Below are 23885 nucleotides of genomic sequence, written 5' to 3' on the forward strand. Positions count from 1 at the left end.
ATTAAAAGAGCTTCCTGAGAGTAAGTTTAGTGTATCTGACTACATTTTAAACTTGTGAATTGTGGAAAATGGATAGGTCTCTAAACAAAAAGGAAAAAGCAATGATTCTATCTTTTGTCTTTTCCAAAAAAGCAAAGCACGCACTCATACAAAAATATGCTAATTTTTCTATTAGCAAAATCATAAATATAAGCTGAAAAGGTTTTCAAAACCTCAATATGTTAGCAGCAGTGGGATTTGAACCCACGCCTCCAAAGAGACTGGAGCCTAAATCCAGCGCCTTAGACCACTCGGCCATGCTACCTTAAACAGCATGGTTAATTAAGCTTCCTTAGAGAAAGTGAAGTACATTTGACAACATTTAAAATTAGTACATTTTGGAAAATGGGCATGTCTCTAAACATTAGGCAAAAACAAAGATTCTATCAACGGTCTTTATCTTAACTGAAAACTGCTAAATCATACAAATACAAAAGAAGATTATATCACATGCTAATTTGCATGCTAGCAAAATCATAAGAATAAGTACAAAAACATTTCAAGATCTCATAATACTGGCAGCAGTGAGATTAAAGCATATGCTAATTTTGCATGTTAGCATAATTATAAGAATGAGATAAAAAGGTTTAAAAGAACTCATACTAGTGGCAGCAGTGGGATTTGAACTCACAAGTCTGTTGGAATATGGGTAAGTCTCTTAACAATAGGAAAAATCAATGATTCTTTCAACTGTCTTTTCCTAAACAGAAATTAACACACTCATGAAAATACAAAATCATAAGAATTAGATCAAAGGGTTCTCAAAACCTCATAATAATGGCAGCAGTGGGATTTGAATGGGCATGTCTCTAAACATTAGAAAAAAGCAAGGATTCTTTCAACAGTCTTTATCTGAACTGAAAACTGGAAAATCATGCAAGTACAAAAGAAGATTAAATCACATGCTAATTTGCATGTTAGCAAAATCATAAGAATAAGTACAAAAACATTTCAAGATCTCATAATACTGGCAGCAGTGGGTTTAAAGCATATGCTAATTTTGCATGTTAGCATAATTATAAGAATAAGATAAAAAGGTTTAAAAGAACTCATACTAGTGGCATTTGAACCCACAAGTCTGTTAAAATTTAGGTAAGTCTCTAAACAATAGGAACAATCAATGATTCTTTCAACTGTCTTTTCCAAAACAGAAATGCACACACTCATGGAAATACAAAATACTCAGAATTAGATCAAAGGGTTCTCAAAACCTCATAATACTAGCAGCAGCGGGATTTGAACCTACGCCTCCGAAGAGACTGGAGCCTTAATCCAGCGCCTTAGACCGCTCGGCCATGCTACCTAATGCATCATTAAAAGAGCTTCCTTAGAGTAAGTTTAGTGTATCTGACTACATTTTAAACTTGTGCATTGTGGAAAATGGATAGGTCTCTAAACAAAAAGGAAAAAGCAATGATTCTATCTTTTGTCTTTTCCAAAAAAGCAAAGCACGCACTCATACAAAAATATGCTAATTTTTCTATTAGCAAAATCATAAATATAAGCTGAAAAAGTTTTCAAAACCTCAATATGTTGGCAGCAGTGGGATTTGAACCCACGCCTCCAAAGAGACTGAAGCCTAAATCCAGCGCCTTAGACCACTCGGCCATGCTACCTTAAACAGCATGGTTAATTAAGCTTCCTTAGAGAAAGTGAAGTACATTTGACAACATTTAAAATTAGTACATTTTGGAAAATGGGCATGTCTCTAAACATTAGGCAAAAACAAAGATTCTATCAACGGTCTTTATCTTAACTGAAAACTGCTAAATCATACAAATACAAAAGAAGATTATATCACATGCTAATTTGCATGCTAGCAAAATCATAAGAATAAGTACAAAAACATTTCAAGATCTCATTATACTGGCAGCAGTGAGATTAAAGCATATGCTAATTTTGCATGTTAGCATAATTATAAGAATGAGATAAAAAGGTTTAAAAGAACTCATACTAGTGGCAGCAGTGGGATTTGAACTCACAAGTCTGTTGGAATATGGGTAAGTCTCTTAACAATAGGAAAAATCAAAGATTCTTTCACCTGTCTCTTCCTAAACAGAAATAAACACACTCATGAAAATACAAAATCATAAGAATTAGATCAAAGGGTTCTCAAAACCTCATAATAATGGCAGCAGTGGGATTTGAATGGGCATGTCTCTAAACATTAGAAAAAAGCAAGGATTCTTTCAACAGTCTTTATCTGAACTGAAAACTGGAAAATCATGCAAATACAAAAGAAGATTAAATCACATGCTAATTTGCATGTTAGCAAAATCATAAGAATAAGTACAAAAACATTTCAAGATCTCATAATACTGGCAGCAGTGGGTTTAAAGCATATGCTAATTTTGCATGTTAGCATAATTATAAGAATAAGATAAAAAGGTTTAAAAGAACTCATACTAGTGGCATTTGAACCCACAAGTCTGTTAAAATTTAGGTAAGTCTCTAAACAATAGGAACAATCAATGATTCTTTCAACTGTCTTTTCCAAAACAGAAATGCACACACTCATGGAAATACAAAATACTCAGAATTAGATCAAAGGGTTCTCAAAACCTCATAATACTAGCAGCAGCGGGATTTGAACCCACGCCTCCGAAGAGACTGGAGCCTTAATCCAGCGCCTTAGACCGCTCGGCCATGCTACCTAATGCATCATTAAAAGAGCTTCCTTAGAGTAAGTTTAGTGTATCTGACTACATTTTAAACTTGTGCATTGTGGAAAATGGATAGGTCTCTAAACAAAAAGGAAAAAGCAATGATTCTATCTTTTGTCTTTTCCAAAAAAGCAAAGCACGCACTCATACAAAAATATGCTAATTTTTCTATTAGCAAAATCATAAATATAAGCTGAAAAAGTTTTCAAAACCTCAATATGTTGGCAGCAGTGGGATTTGAACCCACGCCTCCAAAGAGACTGAAGCCTAAATCCAGCGCCTTAGACCACTCGGCCATGCTACCTTAAACAGCATGGTTAATTAAGCTTCCTTAGAGAAAGTGAAGTACATTTGACAACATTTAAAATTAGTACATTTTGGAAAATGGGCATGTCTCTAAACATTAGGCAAAAACAAAGATTCTATCAACGGTCTTTATCTTAACTGAAAACTGCTAAATCATACAAATACAAAAGAAGATTATATCACATGCTAATTTGCATGCTAGCAAAATCATAAGAATAAGTACAAAAACATTTCAAGATCTCATTATACTGGCAGCAGTGAGATTAAAGCATATGCTAATTTTGCATGTTAGCATAATTATAAGAATGAGATAAAAAGGTTTAAAAGAACTCATACTAGTGGCAGCAGTGGGATTTGAACTCACAAGTCTGTTGGAATATGGGTAAGTCTCTTAACAATAGGAAAAATCAAAGATTCTTTCAACTGTCTCTTCCTAAACAGAAATTAACATACTCATGAAAATACAAAATCATAAGAATTAGATCAAAGGGTTCTCAAAACCTCATAATAATGGCAGCAGTGGGATTTGAATGGGCATGTCTCTAAACATTAGAAAAAAGCAAGGATTCTTTCAACAGTCTTTATCTGAACTGAAAACTGGAAAATCATGCAAATACAAAAGAAGATTAAATCACATGCTAATTTGCATGTTAGCAAAATCATAAGAATAAGTACAAAAACATTTCAAGATCTCATAATACTGGCAGCAGTGGGTTTAAAGCATATGCTAATTTTGCATGTTAGCATAATTATAAGAATAAGATAAAAAGGTTTAAAAGAACTCATACTAGTGGCATTTGAACCCACAAGTCTGTTAAAATTTAGGTAAGTCTCTAAACTAAAGTCTAAAACTGTCTTTTCCAAAACAGAAATGCACACACTCATGGAAATACAAAATCCTCAGAATTAGATCAAAGGGTTCTCAAAACCTCATAATACTGGCAGCAGTGGGATTTGAACCCACGCCTCCAAAGAGACTGGAGCCTTAATCCAGCGCCTTAGACCGCTCGGCCATGCTACCTAATGCATCATTAAAAGAGCTTCCTGAGAGTAAGTTTAGTGTATCTGACTACATTTTAAACTTGTGAATTGTGGAAAATGGATAGGTCTCTAAACAAAAAGGAAAAAGCAATGATTCTATCTTTTGTCTTTTCCAAAAAAGCAAAGCACGCACTCATACAAAAATATGCTAATTTTTCTATTAGCAAAATCATAAATATAAGCTGAAAAGGTTTTCAAAACCTCAATATGTTAGCAGCAGTGGGATTTGAACCCACGCCTCCAAAGAGACTGGATCCTAAATCCAGCGCCTTAGACCACTCGGCCATGCTACCTTAAACAGCATGGTTAATTAAGCTTCCTTAGAGAAAGTGAAGTACATTTGACAACATTTAAAATTAGTACATTTTGGAAAATGGGCATGTCTCTAAACATTAGGCAAAAACAAAGATTCTATCAACGGTCTTTATCTTAACTGAAAACTGCTAAATCATACAAATACAAAAGAAGATTATATCACATGCTAATTTGCATGCTAGCAAAATCATAAGAATAAGTACAAAAACATTTCAAGATCTCATAATACTGGCAGCAGTGAGATTAAAGCATATGCTAATTTTGCATGTTAGCATAATTATAAGAATGAGATAAAAAGGTTTAAAAGAACTCATACTAGTGGCAGCAGTGGGATTTGAACTCACAAGTCTGTTGGAATATGGGTAAGTCTCTTAACAATAGGAAAAATCAATGATTCTTTCAACTGTCTTTTCCTAAACAGAAATTAACACACTCATGAAAATACAAAATCATAAGAATTAGATCAAAGGGTTCTCAAAACCTCATAATAATGGCAGCAGTGGGATTTGAATGGGCATGTCTCTAAACATTAGAAAAAAGCAAGGATTCTTTCAACAGTCTTTATCTGAACTGAAAACTGGAAAATCATGCAAATACAAAAGAAGATTAAATCACATGCTAATTTGCATGTTAGCAAAATCATAAGAATAAGTACAAAAACATTTCAAGATCTCATAATACTGGCAGCAGTGGGTTTAAAGCATATGCTAATTTTGCATGTTAGCATAATTATAAGAATAAGATAAAAAGGTTTAAAAGAACTCATACTAGTGGCATTTGAACCCACAAGTCTGTTAAAATTTAGGTAAGTCTCTAAACAATAGGAACAATCAATGATTCTTTCAACTGTCTTTTCCAAAACAGAAATGCACACACTCATGGAAATACAAAATACTCAGAATTAGATCAAAGGGTTCTCAAAACCTCATAATACTAGCAGCAGCGGGATTTGAACCCACGCCTCCGAAGAGACTGGAGCCTTAATCCAGCGCCTTAGACCGCTCGGCCATGCTACCTAATGCATCATTAAAAGAGCTTCCTTAGAGTAAGTTTAGTGTATCTGACTACATTTTAAACTTGTGCATTGTGGAAAATGGATAGGTCTCTAAACAAAAAGGAAAAAGCAATGATTCTATCTTTTGTCTTTTCCAAAAAAGCAAAGCACGCACTCATACAAAAATATGCTAATTTTTCTATTAGCAAAATCATAAATATAAGCTGAAAAAGTTTTCAAAACCTCAATATGTTGGCAGCAGTGGGATTTGAACCCACGCCTCCAAAGAGACTGAAGCCTAAATCCAGCGCCTTAGACCACTCGGCCATGCTACCTTAAACAGCATGGTTAATTAAGCTTCCTTAGAGAAAGTGAAGTACATTTGACAACATTTAAAATTAGTACATTTTGGAAAATGGGCATGTCTCTAAACATTAGGCAAAAACAAAGATTCTATCAACGGTCTTTATCTTAACTGAAAACTGCTAAATCATACAAATACAAAAGAAGATTATATCACATGCTAATTTGCATGCTAGCAAAATCATAAGAATAAGTACAAAAACATTTCAAGATCTCATTATACTGGCAGCAGTGAGATTAAAGCATATGCTAATTTTGCATGTTAGCATAATTATAAGAATGAGATAAAAAGGTTTAAAAGAACTCATACTAGTGGCAGCAGTGGGATTTGAACTCACAAGTCTGTTGGAATATGGGTAAGTCTCTTAACAATAGGAAAAATCAATGATTCTTTCAACTGTCTTTTCCTAAACAGAAATTAACACACTCATGAAAATACAAAATCATAAGAATTAGATCAAAGGGTTCTCAAAACCTCATAATAATGGCAGCAGTGGGATTTGAATGGGCATGTCTCTAAACATTAGAAAAAAGCAAGGATTCTTTCAACAGTCTTTATCTGAACTGAAAACTGGAAAATCATGCAAATACAAAAGAAGATTAAATCACATGCTAATTTGCATGTTAGCAAAATCATAAGAATAAGTACAAAAACATTTCAAGATCTCATAATACTGGCAGCAGTGGGTTTAAAGCATATGCTAATTTTGCATGTTAGCATAATTATAAGAATAAGATAAAAAGGTTTAAAAGAACTCATACTAGTGGCATTTGAACCCACAAGTCTGTTAAAATTTAGGTAAGTCTCTAAACAATAGGAACAATCAATGATTCTTTCAACTGTCTTTTCCAAAACAGAAATGCACACACTCATGGAAATACAAAATACTCAGAATTAGATCAAAGGGTTCTCAAAACCTCATAATACTAGCAGCAGCAGGATTTGAACCCACGCCTCCGAAGAGACTGGAGCCTTAATCCAGCGCCTTAGACCGCTCGGCCATGCTACCTAATGCATCATTAAAAGAGCTTCCTTAGAGTAAGTTTAGTGTATCTGACTACATTTTAAACTTGTGCATTGTGGAAAATGGATAGGTCTCTAAACAAAAAGGAAAAAGCAATGATTCTATCTTTTGTCTTTTCCAAAAAAGCAAAGCACGCACTCATACAAAAATATGCTAATTTTTCTATTAGCAAAATCATAAATATAAGCTGAAAAAGTTTTCAAAACCTCAATATGTTGGCAGCAGTGGGATTTGAACCCACGCCTCCAAAGAGACTGAAGCCTAAATCCAGCGCCTTAGACCACTCGGCCATGCTACCTTAAACAGCATGGTTAATTAAGCTTCCTTAGAGAAAGTGAAGTACATTTGACAACATTTAAAATTAGTACATTTTGGAAAATGGGCATGTCTCTAAACATTAGGCAAAAACAAAGATTCTATCAACGGTCTTTATCTTAACTGAAAACTGCTAAATCATACAAATACAAAAGAAGATTATATCACATGCTAATTTGCATGCTAGCAAAATCATAAGAATAAGTACAAAAACATTTCAAGATCTCATTATACTGGCAGCAGTGAGATTAAAGCATATGCTAATTTTGCATGTTAGCATAATTATAAGAATGAGATAAAAAGGTTTAAAAGAACTCATACTAGTGGCAGCAGTGGGATTTGAACTCACAAGTCTGTTGGAATATGGGTAAGTCTCTTAACAATAGGAAAAATCAAAGATTCTTTCAACTGTCTCTTCCTAAACAGAAATTAACACACTCATGAAAATACAAAATCATAAGAATTAGATCAAAGGGTTCTCAAAACCTCATAATAATGGCAGCAGTGGGATTTGAATGGGCATGTCTCTAAACATTAGAAAAAAGCAAGGATTCTTTCAACAGTCTTTATCTGAACTGAAAACTGGAAAATCATGCAAATACAAAAGAAGATTAAATCACATGCTAATTTGCATGTTAGCAAAATCATAAGAATAAGTACAAAAACATTTCAAGATCTCATAATACTGGCAGCAGTGGGTTTAAAGCATATGCTAATTTTGCATGTTAGCATAATTATAAGAATAAGATAAAAAGGTTTAAAAGAACTCATACTAGTGGCATTTGAACCCACAAGTCTGTTAAAATTTAGGTAAGTCTCTAAACTAAAGTCTAAAACTGTCTTTTCCAAAACAGAAATGCACACACTCATGGAAATACAAAATCCTCAGAATTAGATCAAAGGGTTCTCAAAACCTCATAATACTGGCAGCAGTGGGATTTGAACCCACGCCTCCAAAGAGACTGGAGCCTTAATCCAGCGCCTTAGACCGCTCGGCCATGCTACCTAATGCATCATTAAAAGAGCTTCCTGAGAGTAAGTTTAGTGTATCTGACTACATTTTAAACTTGTGAATTGTGGAAAATGGATAGGTCTCTAAACAAAAAGGAAAAAGCAATGATTCTATCTTTTGTCTTTTCCAAAAAAGCAAAGCACGCACTCATACAAAAATATGCTAATTTTTCTATTAGCAAAATCATAAATATAAGCTGAAAAGGTTTTCAAAACCTCAATATGTTAGCAGCAGTGGGATTTGAACCCACGCCTCCAAAGAGACTGGAGCCTAAATCCAGCGCCTTAGACCACTCGGCCATGCTACCTTAAACAGCATGGTTAATTAAGCTTCCTTAGAGAAAGTGAAGTACATTTGACAACATTTAAAATTAGTACATTTTGGAAAATGGGCATGTCTCTAAACATTAGGCAAAAACAAAGATTCTATCAACGGTCTTTATCTTAACTGAAAACTGCTAAATCATACAAATACAAAAGAAGATTATATCACATGCTAATTTGCATGCTAGCAAAATCATAAGAATAAGTACAAAAACATTTCAAGATCTCATAATACTGGCAGCAGTGAGATTAAAGCATATGCTAATTTTGCATGTTAGCATAATTATAAGAATGAGATAAAAAGGTTTAAAAGAACTCATACTAGTGGCAGCAGTGGGATTTGAACTCACAAGTCTGTTGGAATATGGGTAAGTCTCTTAACAATAGGAAAAATCAATGATTCTTTCAACTGTCTTTTCCTAAACAGAAATTAACACACTCATGAAAATACAAAATCATAAGAATTAGATCAAAGGGTTCTCAAAACCTCATAATAATGGCAGCAGTGGGATTTGAATGGGCATGTCTCTAAACATTAGAAAAAAGCAAGGATTCTTTCAACAGTCTTTATCTGAACTGAAAACTGGAAAATCATGCAAATACAAAAGAAGATTAAATCACATGCTAATTTGCATGTTAGCAAAATCATAAGAATAAGTACAAAAACATTTCAAGATCTCATAATACTGGCAGCAGTGGGTTTAAAGCATATGCTAATTTTGCATGTTAGCATAATTATAAGAACAAGATAAAAAGGTTTAAAAGAACTCATACTAGTGGCATTTGAACCCACAAGTCTGTTAAAATTTAGGTAAGTCTCTAAACAATAGGAACAATCAATGATTCTTTCAACTGTCTTTTCCAAAACAGAAATGCACACACTCATGGAAATACAAAATACTCAGAATTAGATCAAAGGGTTCTCAAAACCTCATAATACTAGCAGCAGCGGGATTTGAACCCACGCCTCCGAAGAGACTGGAGCCTTAATCCAGCGCCTTAGACCGCTCGGCCATGCTACCTAATGCATCATTAAAAGAGCTTCCTTAGAGTAAGTTTAGTGTATCTGACTACATTTTAAACTTGTGCATTGTGGAAAATGGATAGGTCTCTAAACAAAAAGGAAAAAGCAATGATTCTATCTTTTGTCTTTTCCAAAAAAGCAAAGCACGCACTCATACAAAAATATGCTAATTTTTCTATTAGCAAAATCATAAATATAAGCTGAAAAAGTTTTCAAAACCTCAATATGTTGGCAGCAGTGGGATTTGAACCCACGCCTCCAAAGAGACTGAAGCCTAAATCCAGCGCCTTAGACCACTCGGCCATGCTACCTTAAACAGCATGGTTAATTAAGCTTCCTTAGAGAAAGTGAAGTACATTTGACAACATTTAAAATTAGTACATTTTGGAAAATGGGCATGTCTCTAAACATTAGGCAAAAACAAAGATTCTATCAACGGTCTTTATATTAACTGAAAACTGCTAAATCATACAAATACAAAAGAAGAATATATCACATGCTAATTTGCATGCTAGCAAAATCATAAGAATAAGTACAAAAACATTTCAAGATCTCATTATACTGGCAGCAGTGAGATTAAAGCATATGCTAATTTTGCATGTTAGCATAATTATAAGAATGAGATAAAAAGGTTTAAAAGAACTCATACTAGTGGCAGCAGTGGGATTTGAACTCACAAGTCTGTTGGAATATGGGTAAGTCTCTTAACAATAGGAAAAATCAAAGATTCTTTCACCTGTCTCTTCCTAAACAGAAATTAACACACTCATGAAAATACAAAATCATAAGAATTAGATCAAAGGGTTCTCAAAACCTCATAATAATGGCAGCAGTGGGATTTGAATGGGCATGTCTCTAAACATTAGAAAAAAGCAAGGATTCTTTCAACAGTCTTTATCTGAACTGAAAACTGGAAAATCATGCAAATACAAAAGAAGATTAAATCACATGCTAATTTGCATGTTAGCAAAATCATAAGAATAAGTACAAAAACATTTCAAGATCTCATAATACTGGCAGCAGTGGGTTTAAAGCATATGCTAATTTTGCATGTTAGCATAATTATAAGAATAAGATAAAAAGGTTTAAAAGAACTCATACTAGTGGCATTTGAACCCACAAGTCTGTTAAAATTTAGGTAAGTCTCTAAACTAAAGTCTAAAACTGTCTTTTCCAAAACAGAAATGCACACACTCATGGAAATACAAAATCCTCAGAATTAGATCAAAGGGTTCTCAAAACCTCATAATACTGGCAGCAGTGGGATTTGAACCCACGCCTCCAAAGAGACTGGAGCCTTAATCCAGCGCCTTAGACCGCTCGGCCATGCTACCTAATGCATCATTAAAAGAGCTTCCTGAGAGTAAGTTTAGTGTATCTGACTACATTTTAAACTTGTGAATTGTGGAAAATGGATAGGTCTCTAAACAAAAAGGAAAAAGCAATGATTCTATCTTTTGTCTTTTCCAAAAAAGCAAAGCACGCACTCATACAAAAATATGCTAATTTTTCTATTAGCAAAATCATAAATATTAGCTTGAAAGGTTTTCAAAACCTCAATATGTTAGCAGCAGTGGGATTTGAACCCACGCCTCCAAAGAGACTGGAGCCTAAATCCAGCGCCTTAGACCACTCGGCCATGCTACCTTAAACAGCATGGTTAATTAAGCTTCCTTAGAGAAAGTGAAGTACATTTGACAACATTTAAAATTAGTACATTTTGGAAAATGGGCATGTCTCTAAACATTAGGCAAAAACAAAGATTCTATCAACGGTCTTTATCTTAACTGAAAACTGCTAAATCATACAAATACAAAAGAAGATTATATCACATGCTAATTTGCATGCTAGCAAAATCATAAGAATAAGTACAAAAACATTTCAAGATCTCATAATACTGGCAGCAGTGAGATTAAAGCATATGCTAATTTTGCATGTTAGCATAATTATAAGAATGAGATAAAAAGGTTTAAAAGAACTCATACTAGTGGCAGCAGTGGGATTTGAACTCACAAGTCTGTTGGAATATGGGTAAGTCTCTTAACAATAGGAAAAATCAATGATTCTTTCAACTGTCTTTTCCTAAACAGAAATTAACACACTCATGAAAATACAAAATCATAAGAATTAGATCAAAGGGTTCTCAAAACCTCATAATAATGGCAGCAGTGGGATTTGAATGGGCATGTCTCTAAACATTAGAAAAAAGCAAGGATTCTTTCAACAGTCTTTATCTGAACTGAAAACTGGAAAATCATGCAAATACAAAAGAAGATTAAATCACATGCTAATTTGCATGTTAGCAAAATCATAAGAATAAGTACAAAAACATTTCAAGATCTCATAATACTGGCAGCAGTGGGTTTAAAGCATATGCTAATTTTGCATGTTAGCATAATTATAAGAATAAGATAAAAAGGTTTAAAAGAACTCATACTAGTGGCATTTGAACCCACAAGTCTGTTAAAATTTAGGTAAGTCTCTAAACAATAGGAACAATCAATGATTCTTTCAACTGTCTTTTCCAAAACAGAAATGCACACACTCATGGAAATACAAAATACTCAGAATTAGATCAAAGGGTTCTCAAAACCTCATAATACTAGCAGCAGCGGGATTTGAACCCACGCCTCCGAAGAGACTGGAGCCTTAATCCAGCGCCTTAGACCGCTCGGCCATGCTACCTAATGCATCATTAAAAGAGCTTCCTTAGAGTAAGTTTAGTGTATCTGACTACATTTTAAACTTGTGCATTGTGGAAAATGGATAGGTCTCTAAACAAAAAGGAAAAAGCAATGATTCTATCTTTTGTCTTTTCCAAAAAAGCAAAGCACGCACTCATACAAAAATATGCTAATTTTTCTATTAGCAAAATCATAAATATAAGCTGAAAAAGTTTTCAAAACCTCAATATGTTGGCAGCAGTGGGATTTGAACCCACGCCTCCAAAGAGACTGAAGCCTAAATCCAGCGCCTTAGACCACTCGGCCATGCTACCTTAAACAGCATGGTTAATTAAGCTTCCTTAGAGAAAGTGAAGTACATTTGACAACATTTAAAATTAGTACATTTTGGAAAATGGGCATGTCTCTAAACATTAGGCAAAAACAAAGATTCTATCAACGGTCTTTATCTTAACTGAAAACTGCTAAATCATACAAATACAAAAGAAGATTATATCACATGCTAATTTGCATGCTAGCAAAATCATAAGAATAAGTACAAAAACATTTCAAGATCTCATTATACTGGCAGCAGTGAGATTAAAGCATATGCTAATTTTGCATGTTAGCATAATTATAAGAATGAGATAAAAAGGTTTAAAAGAACTCATACTAGTGGCAGCAGTGGGATTTGAACTCACAAGTCTGTTGGAATATGGGTAAGTCTCTTAACAATAGGAAAAATCAAAGATTCTTTCACCTGTCTCTTCCTAAACAGAAATTAACACACTCATGAAAATACAAAATCATAAGAATTAGATCAAAGGGTTCTCAAAACCTCATAATAATGGCAGCAGTGGGATTTGAATGGGCATGTCTCTAAACATTAGAAAAAAGCAAGGATTCTTTCAACAGTCTTTATCTGAACTGAAAACTGGAAAATCATGCAAATACAAAAGAAGATTAAATCACATGCTAATTTGCATGTTAGCAAAATCATAAGAATAAGTACAAAAACATTTCAAGATCTCATAATACTGGCAGCAGTGGGTTTAAAGCATATGCTAATTTTGCATGTTAGCATAATTATAAGAATAAGATAAAAAGGTTTAAAAGAACTCATACTAGTGGCATTTGAACCCACAAGTCTGTTAAAATTTAGGTAAGTCTCTAAACTAAAGTCTAAAACTGTCTTTTCCAAAACAGAAATGCACACACTCATGGAAATACAAAATCCTCAGAATTAGATCAAAGGGTTCTCAAAACCTCATAATACTGGCAGCAGTGGGATTTGAACCCACGCCTCCAAAGAGACTGGAGCCTTAATCCAGCGCCTTAGACCGCTCGGCCATGCTACCTAATGCATCATTAAAAGAGCTTCCTGAGAGTAAGTTTAGTGTATCTGACTACATTTTAAACTTGTGCATTGTGGAAAATGGATAGGTCTCTAAACAAAAAGGAAAAAGCAATGATTCTATCTTTTGTCTTTTCCAAAAAAGCAAAGCACGCACTCATACAAAAATATGCTAATTTTTCTATTAGCAAAATCATAAATATAAGCTGAAAAGGTTTTCAAAACCTCAATATGTTAGCAGCAGTGGGATTTGAACCCACGCCTCCAAAGAGACTGGAGCCTAAATCCAGCGCCTTAGACCACTCGGCCATGCTACCTTAAACAGCATGGTTAATTAAGCTTCCTTAGAGAAAGTGAAGTACATTTGACAACATTTAAAATTAGTACATTTTGGAAAATGGGCATGTCTCTAAACATTAGGCAAAAACAAAGATTCTATCAACGGTCTTTATCTTAACTGAAAACTGCTAAATCATACAAATACAAAAGAAGATTATATCACATGCTAATTTGCATGCTAGCAAAATCATAAGAATAAGTACAAAAACATTTCAAGATCTCATAATACTGGCAGCAGTGAGATTAAAGCATATGCTAATTTTGCATGTTAGCATAATTATAAGAATGAGATAAAAAGGTTTAAAAGAACTCATACTAGTGGCAGCAGTGGGATTTGAACTCACAAGTCTGTTGGAATATGGGTAAGTCTCTTAACAATAGGAAAAATCAATGATTCTTTCAACTGTCTTTTCCTAAACAGAAATTAACACACTCATGAAAATACAAAATCATAAGAATTAGATCAAAGGGTTCTCAAAACCTCATAATAATGGCAGCAGTGGGATTTGAATGGGCATGTCTCTAAACATTAGAAAAAAGCAAGGATTCTTTCAACAGTCTTTATCTGAACTGAAAACTGGAAAATCATGCAAATACAAAAGAAGATTAAATCACATGCTAATTTGCATGTTAGCAAAATCATAAGAATAAGTACAAAAACATTTCAAGATCTCATAATACTGGCAGCAGTGGGTTTAAAGCATATGCTAATTTTGCATGTTAGCATAATTATAAGAATAAGATAAAAAGGTTTAAAAGAACTCATACTAGTGGCATTTGAACCCACAAGTCTGTTAAAATTTAGGTAAGTCTCTAAACAATAGGAACAATCAATGATTCTTTCAACTGTCTTTTCCAAAACAGAAATGCACACACTCATGGAAATACAAAATACTCAGAATTAGATCAAAGGGTTCTCAAAACCTCATAATACTAGCAGCAGCGGGATTTGAACCCACGCCTCCGAAGAGACTGGAGCCTTAATCCAGCGCCTTAGACCGCTCGGCCATGCTACCTAATGCATCATTAAAAGAGCTTCCTTAGAGTAAGTTTAGTGTATCTGACTACATTTTAAACTTGTGCATTGTGGAAAATGGATAGGTCTCTAAACAAAAAGGAAAAAGCAATGATTCTATCTTTTGTCTTTTCCAAAAAAGCAAAGCACGCACTCATACAAAAATATGCTAATTTTTCTATTAGCAAAATCATAAATATAAGCTGAAAAGGTTTTCAAAACCTCAATATGTTAGCAGCAGTGGGATTTGAACCCACGCCTCCAAAGAGACTGGAGCCTAAATCCAGCGCCTTAGACCACTCGGCCATGCTACCTTAAACAGCATGGTTAATTAAGCTTCCTTAGAGAAAGTGAAGTACATTTGACAACATTTAAAATTAGTACATTTTGGAAAATGGGCATGTCTCTAAACATTAGGCAAAAACAAAGATTCTATCAACGGTCTTTATCTTAACTGAAAACTGCTAAATCATACAAATACAAAAGAAGATTATATCACATGCTAATTTGCATGCTAGCAAAATCATAAGAATAAGTACAAAAACATTTCAAGATCTCATAATACTGGCAGCAGTGAGATTAAAGCATATGCTAATTTTGCATGTTAGCATAATTATAAGAATGAGATAAAAAGGTTTAAAAGGACTCATACTAGTGGCAGCAGTGGGATTTGAACTCACAAGTCTGTTGGAATATGGGTAAGTCTCTTAACAATAGGAAAAATCAATGATTCTTTCAACTGTCTTTTCCTAAACAGAAATTAACACACTCATGAAAATACAAAATCATAAGAATTAGATCAAAGGGTTCTCAAAACCTCATAATAATGGCAGCAGTGGGATTTGAATGGGCATGTCTCTAAACATTAGAAAAAAGCAAGGATTCTTTCAACAGTCTTTATCTGAACTGAAAACTGGAAAATCATGCAAATACAAAAGAAGATTAAATCACATGCTAATTTGCATGTTAGCAAAATCATAAGAATAAGTACAAAAACATTTCAAGATCTCATAATACTGGCAGCAGTGGGTTTAAAGCATATGCTAATTTTGCATGTTAGCATAATTATAAGAATAAGATAAAAAGGTTTAAAAGAACTCATACTAGTGGCATTTGAACCCACAAGTCTGTTAAAATTTAGGTAAGTCTCTAAACAATAGGAACAATCAATGATTCTTTCAACTGTCTTTTCCAAAACAGAAATGCACACACTCATGGAAATACAAAATACTCAGAATTAGATCAAAGGGTTCTCAAAACCTCATAATACTAGCAGCAGCGGGATTTGAACCCACGCCTCCGAAGAGACTGGAGCCTTAATCCAGCGCCTTAGACCGCTCGGCCATGCTACCTAATGCATCATTAAAAGAGCTTCCTTAGAGTAAGTTTAGTGTATCTGACTACATTTTAAACTTGTGCATTGTGGAAAATGGATAGGTCTCTAAACAAAAAGGAAAAAGCAATGATTCTATCTTTTGTCTTTTCCAAAAAAGCAAAGCACGCACTCATACAAAAATATGCTAATTTTTCTATTAGCAAAATCATAAATATAAGCTGAAAAAGTTTTCAAAACCTCAATATGTTGGCAGCAGTGGGATTTGAACCCACGCCTCCAAAGAGACTGAAGCCTAAATCCAGCGCCTTAGACCACTCGGCCATGCTACCTTAAACAGCATGGTTAATTAAGCTTCCTTAGAGAAAGTGAAGTACATTTGACAACATTTAAAATTAGTACATTTTGGAAAATGGGCATGTCTCTAAACATTAGGCAAAAACAAAGATTCTATCAACGGTCTTTATCTTAACTGAAAACTGCTAAATCATACAAATACAAAAGAAGATTATATCACATGCTAATTTGCATGCTAGCAAAATCATAAGAATAAGTACAAAAACATTTCAAGATCTCATTATACTGGCAGCAGTGAGATTAAAGCATATGCTAATTTTGCATGTTAGCATAATTATAAGAATGAGATAAAAAGGTTTAAAAGAACTCATACTAGTGGCAGCAGTGGGATTTGAACTCACAAGTCTGTTGGAATATGGGTAAGTCTCTTAACAATAGGAAAAATCAAAGATTCTTTCACCTGTCTCTTCCTAAACAGAAATTAACACACTCATGAAAATACAAAATCATAAGAATTAGATCAAAGGGTTCTCAAAACCTCATAATAATGGCAGCAGTGGGATTTGAATGGGCATGTCTCTAAACATTAGAAAAAAGCAAGGATTCTTTCAACAGTCTTTATCTGAACTGAAAACTGGAAAATCATGCAAATACAAAAGAAGATTAAATCACATGCTAATTTGCATGTTAGCAAAATCATAAGAATAAGTACAAAAACATTTCAAGATCTCATAATACTGGCAGCAGCAGTGGGTTTAAAGCATATGCTAATTTTGCATGTTAGCATAATTATAAGAATAAGATAAAAAGGTTTAAAAGAACTCATACTAGTGGCATTTGAACCCACAAGTCTGTTAAAATTTAGGTAAGTCTCTAAACTAAAGTCTAAAACTGTCTTTTCCAAAACAGAAATGCACACACTCATGGAAATACAAAATCCTCAGAATTAGATCAAAGGGTTCTCAAAACCTCATAATACTGGCAGCAGTGGGATTTGAACCCACGCCTCCAAAGAGACTGGAGCCTTAATCCAGCGCCTTAGACCGCTTGGCCATGCTACCTAATGCATCATTAAAAGAGCTTCCTGAGAGTAAGTTTAGTGTATCTGACTACATTTTAAACTTGTGAATTGTGGAAAATGGATAGGTCTCTAAACAAAAAGGAAAAAGCAATGATTCTATCTTTTGTCTTTTCCAAAAAAGCAAAGCACGCACTCATACAAAAATATGCTAATTTTTCTATTAGCAAAATCATAAATATAAGCTGAAAAGGTTTTCAAAACCTCAATATGTTAGCAGCAGTGGGATTTGAACCCACGCCTCCAAAGAGACTGGAGCCTAAATCCAGCGCCTTAGACCACTCGGCCATGCTACCTTAAACAGCATGGTAAATTAAGCTTCCTTAGAGAAAGTGAAGTACATTTGACAACATTTAAAATTAGTACATTTTGGAAAATGGGCATGTCTCTAAACATTAGGCAAAAACAAAGATTCTATCAACGGTCTTTATCTTAACTGAAAACTGCTAAATCATACAAATACAAAAGAAGATTATATCACATGCTAATTTGCATGCTAGCAAAATCATAAGAATAAGTACAAAAACATTTCAAGATCTCATAATACTGGCAGCAGTGAGATTAAAGCATATGCTAATTTTGCATGTTAGCATAATTATAAGAATGAGATAAAAAGGTTTAAAAGAACTCATACTAGTGGCAGCAGTGGGATTTGAACTCACAAGTCTGTTGGAATATGGGTAAGTCTCTTAACAATAGGAAAAATCAATGATTCTTTCAACTGTCATTTCCTAAACAGAAATTAACACTCTCATGAAAATACAAAATCATAAGAATTAGATCAAAGGGTTCTCAAAACCTCATAATAATGGCAGCAGTGGGATTTGAATGGGCATGTCTCTAAACATTAGAAAAAAGCAAGGATTCTTTCAACAGTCTTTATCTGAACTGAAAACTGGAAAATCATGCAAATACAAAAGAAGATTAAATCACATGCTAATTTGCATGTTAGCAAAATCATAAGAATAAGTACAAAAACATTTCAAGATCTCATAATACTGGCAGCAGTGGGTTTAAAGCATATGCTAATTTTGCATGTTAGCATAATTATAAGAATAAGATAAAAAGGTTTAAAAGAACTCATACTAGTGGCATTTGAACCCACAAGTCTGTTAAAATTTAGGTAAGTCTCTAAACAATAGGAACAATCAATGATTCTTTCAACTGTCTTTTCCAAAACAGAAATGCACACACTCATGGAAATACAAAATACTCAGAATTAGATCAAAGGGTTCTCAAAACCTCATAATACTAGCAGCAGCGGGATTTGAACCCACGCCTCCGAAGAGACTGGAGCCTTAATCCAGCGCCTTAGACCGCTCGGCCATGCTACCTAATGCATCATTAAAAGAGCTTCCTTAGAGTAAGTTTAGTGTGTCTGACTACATTTTAAACTTGTGCATTGTGGAAAATGGATAGGTCTCTAAACAAAAAGGAAAAAGCAATGATTCTATCTTTTGTCTTTTCCAAAAAAGCAAAGCACGCACTCATACAAAAATATGCTAATTTTTCTATTAGCAAAATCATAAATATAAGCTGAAAAGGTTTTCAAAACCTCAATATGTTAGCAGCAGTGGGATTTGAACCCACGCCTCCAAAGAGACTGGAGCCTAAATCCAGCGCCTTAGACCACTCGGCCATGCTACCTTAAACAGCATGGTTAATTAAGCTTCCTTAGAGAAAGTGAAGTACATTTGACAACATTTAAAATTAGTACATTTTGGAAAATGGGCATGTCTCTAAACATTAGGCAAAAACAAAGATTCTATCAACGGTCTTTATCTTAACTGAAAACTGCTAAATCATACAAATACAAAAGAAGATTATATCACATGCTAATTTGCATGCTAGCAAAATCATAAGAATAAGTACAAAAACATTTCAAGATCTCATAATACTGGCAGCAGTGAGATTAAAGCATATGCTAATTTTGCATGTTAGCATAATTATAAGAATGAGATAAAAAGGTTTAAAAGAACTCATACTAGTGGCAGCAGTGGGATTTGAACTCACAAGTCTGTTGGAATATGGGTAAGTCTCTTAACAATAGGAAAAATCAAAGATTCTTTCACCTGTCTCTTCCTAAACAGAAATTAACACACTCATGAAAATACAAAATCATAAGAATTAGATCAAAGGGTTCTCAAAACCTCATAATAATGGCAGCAGTGGGATTTGAATGGGCATGTCTCTAAACATTAGAAAAAAGCAAGGATTCTTTCAACAGTCTTTATCTGAACTGAAAACTGGAAAATCATGCAAATACAAAAGAAGATTAAATCACATGCTAATTTGCATGTTAGCAAAATCATAAGAATAAGTACAAAAACATTTCAAGATCTCATAATACTGGCAGCAGTGGGTTTAAAGCATATGCTAATTTTGCATGTTAGCATAATTATAAGAATAAGATAAAAAGGTTTAAAAGAACTCATACTAGTGGCATTTGAACCCACAAGTCTGTTAAAATTTAGGTAAGTCTCTAAACTAAAGTCTAAAACTGTCTTTTCCAAAACAGAAATGCACACACTCATGGAAATACAAAATCCTCAGAATTAGATCAAAGGGTTCTCAAAACCTCATAATACTGGCAGCAGTGGGATTTGAACCCACGCCTCCAAAGAGACTGGAGCCTTAATCCAGCGCCTTAGACCGCTTGGCCATGCTACCTAATGCATCATTAAAAGAGCTTCCTGAGAGTAAGTTTAGTGTATCTGACTACATTTTAAACTTGTGAATTGTGGAAAATGGATAGGTCTCTAAACAAAAAGGAAAAAGCAATGATTCTATCTTTTGTCTTTTCCAAAAAAGCAAAGCACGCACTCATACAAAAATATGCTAATTTTTCTATTAGCAAAATCATAAATATAAGCTGAAAAGGTTTTCAAAACCTCAATATGTTAGCAGCAGTGGGATTTGAACCCACGCCTCCAAAGAGACTGGAGCCTAAATCCAGCGCCTTAGACCACTCGGCCATGCTACCTTAAACAGCATGGTTAATTAAGCTTCCTTAGAGAAAGTGAAGTACATTTGACAACATTTAAAATTAGTACATTTTGGAAAATGGGCATGTCTCTAAACATTAGGCAAAAACAAAGATTCTATCAACGGTCTTTATCTTAACTGAAAACTGCTAAATCATACAAATACAAAAGAAGATTATATCACATGCTAATTTGCATGCTAGCAAAATCATAAGAATAAGTACAAAAACATTTCAAGATCTCATAATACTGGCAGCAGTGAGATTAAAGCATATGCTAATTTTGCATGTTAGCATAATTATAAGAATGAGATAAAAAGGTTTAAAAGAACTCATACTAGTGGCAGCAGTGGGATTTGAACTCACAAGTCTGTTGGAATATGGGTAAGTCTCTTAACAATAGGAAAAATCAATGATTCTTTCAACTGTCATTTCCTAAACAGAAATTAACACTCTCATGAAAATACAAAATCATAAGAATTAGATCAAAGGGTTCTCAAAACCTCATAATAATGGCAGCAGTGGGATTTGAATGGGCATGTCTCTAAACATTAGAAAAAAGCAAGGATTCTTTCAACAGTCTTTATCTGAACTGAAAACTGGAAAATCATGCAAATACAAAAGAAGATTAAATCACATGCTAATTTGCATGTTAGCAAAATCATAAGAATAAGTACAAAAACATTTCAAGATCTCATAATACTGGCAGCAGTGGGTTTAAAGCATATGCTAATTTTGCATGTTAGCATAATTATAAGAATAAGATAAAAAGGTTTAAAAGAACTCATACTAGTGGCATTTGAACCCACAAGTCTGTTAAAATTTAGGTAAGTCTCTAAACAATAGGAACAATCAATGATTCTTTCAACTGTCTTTTCCAAAACAGAAATGCACACACTCATGGAAATACAAAATACTCAGAATTAGATCAAAGGGTTCTCAAAACCTCATAATACTAGCAGCAGCGGGATTTGAACCCACGCCTCCGAAGAGACTGGAGCCTTAATCCAGCGCCTTAGACCGCTCGGCCATGCTACCTAATGCATCATTAAAAGAGCTTCCTTAGAGTAAGTTTAGTGTATCTGACTACATTTTAAACTTGTGCATTGTGGAAAATGGATAGGTCTCTAAACAAAAAGGAAAAAGCAATGATTCTATCTTTTGTCTTTTCCAAAAAAGCAAAGCACGCACTCATACAAAAATATGCTAATTTTTCTATTAGCAAAATCATAAATATAAGCTGAAAAAGTTTTCAAAACCTCAATATGTTGGCAGCAGTGGGATTTGAACCCACGCCTCCAAAGAGACTGAAGCCTAAATCCAGCGCCTTAGACCACTCGGCCATGCTACCTTAAACAGCATGGTTAATTAAGCTTCCTTAGAGAAAGTGAAGTACATTTGACAACATTTAAAATTAGTACATTTTGGAAAATGGGCATGTCTCTAAACATTAGGCAAAAACAAAGATTCTATCAACGGTCTTTATCTTAACTGAAAACTGCTAAATCATACAAATACAAAAGAAGATTATATCACATGCTAATTTGCATGCTAGCAAAATCATAAGAATAAGTACAAAAACATTTCAAGATCTCATAATACTGGCAGCAGTGAGATTAAAGCATATGCTAATTTTGCATGTTAGCATAATTATAAGAATGAGATAAAAAGGTTTAAAAGAACTCATACTAGTGGCAGCAGTGGGATTTGAACTCACAAGTCTGTTGGAATATGGGTAAGTCTCTTAACAATAGGAAAAATCAAAGATTCTTTCACCTGTCTCTTCCTAAACAGAAATTAACACACTCATGAAAATACAAAATCATAAGAATTAGATCAAAGGGTTCTCAAAACCTCATAATAATGGCAGCAGTGGGATTTGAATGGGCATGTCTCTAAACATTAGAAAAAAGCAAGGATTCTTTCAACAGTCTTTATCTGAACTGAAAACTGGAAAATCATGCAAATACAAAAGAAGATTAAATCACATGCTAATTTGCATGTTAGCAAAATCATAAGAATAAGTACAAAAACATTTCAAGATCTCATAATACTGGCAGCAGTGGGTTTAAAGCATATGCTAATTTTGCATGTTAGCATAATTATAAGAATAAGATAAAAAGGTTTAAAAGAACTCATACTAGTGGCATTTGAACCCACAAGTCTGTTAAAATTTAGGTAAGTCTCTAAACTAAAGTCTAAAACTGTCTTTTCCAAAACAGAAATGCACACACTCATGGAAATACAAAATCCTCAGAATTAGATCAAAGGGTTCTCAAAACCTCATAATACTGGCAGCAGTGGGATTTGAACCCACGCCTCCAAAGAGACTGGAGCCTTAATCCAGCGCCTTAGACCGCTCGGCCATGCTACCTAATGCATCATTAAAAGAGCTTCCTGAGAGTAAGTTTAGTGTATCTGACTACATTTTAAACTTGTGAATTGTGGAAAATGGATAGGTCTCTAAACAAAAAGGAAAAAGCAATGATTCTATCTTTTGTCTTTTCCAAAAAAGCAAAGCACGCACTCATACAAAAATATGCTAATTTTTCTATTAGCAAAATCATAAATATAAGCTGAAAAGGTTTTCAAAACCTCAATATGTTAGCAGCAGTGAGATTTGAACCCACGCCTCCAAAGAGACTGGAGCCTAAATCCAGCGCCTTAGACCACTCGGCCATGCTACCTTAAACAGCATGGTTAATTAAGCTTCCTTAGAGAAAGTGAAGTACATTTGACAACATTTAAAATTAGTACATTTTGGAAAATGGGCATGTCTCTAAACATTAGGCAAAAACAAAGATTCTATCAACGGTCTTTATCTTAACTGAAAACTGCTAAATCATACAAATACAAAAGAAGATTATATCACATGCTAATTTGCATGCTAGCAAAATCATAAGAATAAGTACAAAAACATTTCAAGATCTCATAATACTGGCAGCAGTGAGATTAAAGCATATGCTAATTTTGCATGTTAGCATAATTATAAGAATGAGATAAAAAGGTTTAAAAGAACTCATACTAGTGGCAGCAGTGGGATTTGAACTCACAAGTCTGTTGGAATATGGGTAAGTCTCTTAACAATAGGAAAAATCAAAGATTCTTTCACCTGTCTCTTCCTAAACAGAAATTAACACACTCATGAAAATACAAAATCATAAGAATTAGATCAAAGGGTTCTCAAAACCTCATAATAATGGCAGCAGTGGGATTTGAATGGGCATGTCTCTAAACATTAGAAAAAAGCAAGGATTCTTTCAACAGTCTTTATCTGAACTGAAAACTGGAAAATCATGCAAATACAAAAGAAGATTAAATCACATGCTAATTTGCATGTTAGCAAAATCATAAGAATAAGTACAAAAACATTTCAAGATCTCATAATACTGGCAGCAGTGGG

At 34.0% G+C, this 23885-nt stretch overlaps 6 non-coding genes across 6 annotated transcripts; all 6 read right to left on the reverse strand.

The window, feature by feature from the left end:
- Window positions 1–3947: 3947 nt before the first annotated feature.
- On the reverse strand, window positions 3948–4029 carry TRNAL-AAG (transfer RNA leucine (anticodon AAG)). Its single transcript has one exon. It is a non-coding gene; the product is annotated as a tRNA-Leu (tRNA).
- Window positions 4030–4260: 231 nt separating this feature from the next.
- Window positions 4261–4342, reverse strand: TRNAL-UAG (transfer RNA leucine (anticodon UAG)). The gene has a single exon. It is a non-coding gene; the product is annotated as a tRNA-Leu (tRNA).
- Window positions 4343–7985: 3643 nt separating this feature from the next.
- On the reverse strand, window positions 7986–8067 carry TRNAL-AAG (transfer RNA leucine (anticodon AAG)). The gene has a single exon. It is a non-coding gene; the product is annotated as a tRNA-Leu (tRNA).
- Window positions 8068–10672: 2605 nt separating this feature from the next.
- Window positions 10673–10754, reverse strand: TRNAL-AAG (transfer RNA leucine (anticodon AAG)). Its single transcript has one exon. It is a non-coding gene; the product is annotated as a tRNA-Leu (tRNA).
- Window positions 10755–13359: 2605 nt separating this feature from the next.
- TRNAL-AAG (transfer RNA leucine (anticodon AAG)) lies at window positions 13360–13441 on the reverse strand. The gene has a single exon. It is a non-coding gene; the product is annotated as a tRNA-Leu (tRNA).
- Window positions 13442–22774: 9333 nt separating this feature from the next.
- TRNAL-AAG (transfer RNA leucine (anticodon AAG)) lies at window positions 22775–22856 on the reverse strand. The gene has a single exon. It is a non-coding gene; the product is annotated as a tRNA-Leu (tRNA).
- Window positions 22857–23885: the final 1029 nt, after the last annotated feature.

The sequence above is a fragment of the Ranitomeya variabilis genome, chromosome 5 (assembly GCF_051348905.1).
Source record: "Ranitomeya variabilis isolate aRanVar5 chromosome 5, aRanVar5.hap1, whole genome shotgun sequence".
Lineage (NCBI taxonomy): Eukaryota > Metazoa > Chordata > Amphibia > Anura > Dendrobatidae > Ranitomeya > Ranitomeya variabilis.